This window comes from Tenrec ecaudatus, chromosome 6 (assembly GCF_050624435.1).
Source record: "Tenrec ecaudatus isolate mTenEca1 chromosome 6, mTenEca1.hap1, whole genome shotgun sequence".
NCBI lineage: Eukaryota > Metazoa > Chordata > Mammalia > Afrosoricida > Tenrecidae > Tenrec > Tenrec ecaudatus.
In genome coordinates, this window is record NC_134535.1 from 87,449,273 (window position 1) to 87,452,482 (window position 3,210).

Sequence of the window (3,210 nt, forward strand, 5' to 3'; positions counted from 1 at the left end):
AACTCCTTGCTGAATGTCTTCCTAGATGGGCCGTGCCATGAGCATAGCATGCTCAGCTGGATTTGTTGAACTGCAATGAGGAGAGTTCAAAGCGATGGCTGAGAAGTTACCGGGCACAGGATTTCCGTGGGAGGCATCACTTCTGAGTGGTAGTTAAGGGCCCATGAAGCGATGACCACCCAGGGAGAGTCACTGCAGAGAACGCATTAAACTAAAAAGACGAGGACAAAACGTTAGAGCCATTCCCACCTGCGGAATAAAAGGAAATAAAAGAATTGCATCCTCATTAAAAAGGACTGTGTTGTTTTTGGATTCGCAATCAATGGACTGCTCGTGGGAGTCGCAATCAGGAAATCAGATGATGCTGCATTGGGCAAATCTGGTGCACAAGACCTCTTTAAAGTCCTGCAGAGCAAAGATGTCACTTTGAAGACCAAAAACGCCGTGGTATCTCGAAGGCCCACGTGCACTTGTGGAGCCAGGACAACGGATAAGGAAATGGCTTTTGAACAGTGACGCACCGTGGACGGCCAGAAGAACGAGAGCACCTGCGTCGGAAGCACAGCCCGATGCTCATGACTTTGAGATGTCATCGGGAGGAAGTGTCCCTAGAGAAAGACCTCATGCTGGGACACAGGTCAGCATGGAAGTGGCACACCCTGGGCTCACACATGAGGATGGGGTTGGTGCAGGACCGGGCAGTGTTTAGTTTGCTAAGCATAAGGTATAGAAAGGGTGTTGATTTTCTCACTGCATTAATAAAGTATTAATAAAATAAATCAAGTATTCTAGTATTCAAGTATTCTAGACTTGATTTTGCTAAGGGTTGGAGCTGACATCAGTCAGGTCAAGTTAAACTGTAATAGAAACAAATTTTCAATGGTCGAACATTGAAAAAGGTTATTTCTTACATGTAATCCATGCTCAAGGCAGGTTGGCAGGGCCACTCTGATCAGTGCAGGTACTCAGGGGCCAATGTCATACCCCTTTCCAGATTCACCTTGAGAAGGGGAGAAAACCAACCCAACTCAGTGCCATCGAGTCGATGTCCACTCATCATGATCCTTTAGGACGGGGCAGAACTACCCCAAGTGAGTTTCCAAGACTGTAACTCTTTCTCCGAGCAGAAAGCCCCATCTTTTTCCCAGGAGCGGCTGGTGGTTTTGAACTGCTAATCTTTTGGATCACAAGTCAACTCCTAACCACTACTCCACCAGGGATCCTTTGAGAAGGAGAGGGAGATGGCAAATTGTTTTCTGCTTTGTCCCACTTATGCATGTTATTTTCCACTCAGCGTCTCTTGGTCCAAACCGGTCACGTGGCCATGCTTAATTTCAAACTTGGCAGGGCAGGCAGTTGTGCCATGTGCTAAGAGGGGAACATGGATGTTTATGAGTGGCCCCAGTGATCCCCTCCCTGATGGTAGGAGAGACGGTAGAAGCACCGTGACAGGACAGACTTTCAGGTAAAGAGAAAGTTTTGCGATCAAAGCATGAATCTCATCAGGGGTAGGATTTTCATTTCTTCCTTCTCAGATATCGACTGGGGATTCAGTTAGGTTCACTTATTGGACGATGGGGTCTTTTAGATGGCTCATCTGCTTTGTCCCCAGGACGCAAAGCTGTACTTGCATGCAGGAGGTGATCAACATGGGCTTCCTGCACTCAGATTCGTCTTCTTCTCCAGGGAGTGTGTTTTAGATGTCTGTTATTAGCAAGCTCATAACTTACTCATTAAAGGATCATTTGTGTGGGATGTTTTTGTCCAGCGTGGAGGTTCTGTGGCATTATGAAGTTTAGTCATCTCAAATGTCTTTGCCTCTGAGGGTGCTCCAGCTCTGAACACAGGTTTATTGGCCTCTGAAGAAAACATTTATAACATTCTATTAAAACTGTACGAGACGGCCAGTGCTTAGGAGACACGGAACTTCTTCTAAAGGTCATGGGGAAGTTGGAAATGGATAATGGTGATGGCTGAACACCTGATGATGAGCAGCATTGTCATGGCACTCACAGGTAAAAGGAGAAGGTTGGAGTGGCAAATATTTTGTTACATACACATTTATCACAACTGAAAATAGATATGGTAAATTTTAAGAGATGTATGTAGTAGCTTCATTTTAGCTTTCTTTAACTTTCTTCTATGTGGTTTATTAAATAATCTCATTTCCTTCTAAAATATAGTTATATAACTTAGATAGGATTAGAACAGTCCTTTTCTGATCTGCCATCTGCGGTGGAAACCACCCCCCCACCTCCCAAGACTCAGTTCTTCGTGAAGACCCTCACAAGGAAGACCATCACTCTCAAGGTCAGACCCTTGGATATGACAGAAAACATAAAGGTCAAGATCCAGGATATGGAGGGAATTGCTCCTGAGCAGCAGAGGCTGATCTTTGCCGGCAAGCAGCTGGAAGATGGACTCACCTTGGCTGGCTACAACATTCAGACGTGTCCTCTCTTCATCTTGTGTTGAGACTTCGTGGTGGCGCTACAAAAAGGAACAAATCGTACACTGCTCCCAAGAAGAATCCGCATAAGAGAAAGGAGGTTGAGCTGGGCATCTTCAAAGGCTGTGAGGAGGATGAAAATGGCAAAATCAGCCACCTTAGGCACAGGTGCCCTTCAGGTGCGTGTGGCGCTGGGTTTTCACGGCCAGCCACTTCGACAGATGTTACTGTGGCAAGTGCTGTCGGACCCACCGCTTCAATAAGCTAGGTTATCAAGGACATGAACTAAAAAAAAAAAAAAGATTAGAAAAGTACACAACACCCCCCTGGAGGAAGTTTCGCTAAGAATTTCCCCTAAGCCATTTAGAGATATGAGAAACGGTGAATATTAGAGAAAGATTGTTCCATTAGTGAGCATAGGTTTTAGAATTAAACAGTTGTAGGTTCAAGTCTAGTCTCCAACCCATGTTCATTTGTGATTTTGAGTAAGTTTGTTAACCTCTTTCAGCCTCAGTTATATCATCTGTGAAAAGAGAGATTAGCTAATCCAAGTGTTTAATAACCATTAATCATGGCACCAACCAGTCGGAAAGAAATCAGCCAATAATCAGGACAAACACTGGTCCCAAATAACAGCTAAGTTCATATCAGCTTTGATAGCTGTCTAATGCTACTCCCCACTTTACAGAGATACTGAGAAATTAAATAAGAGACTGCATAAAAAATGCTTACCATGGTTGGCACATAGTTGTTCTGCATGG

General features: G+C 44.6%; 1 pseudogene; it reads left to right on the top strand.

Annotated features, from left to right (window-relative positions):
- Window positions 1-1,969: 1,969 nt before the first annotated feature.
- Window positions 1,970-2,794, top strand: LOC142451533 (ubiquitin-ribosomal protein eS31 fusion protein-like; annotated as a pseudogene).
- Window positions 2,795-3,210: the final 416 nt, after the last annotated feature.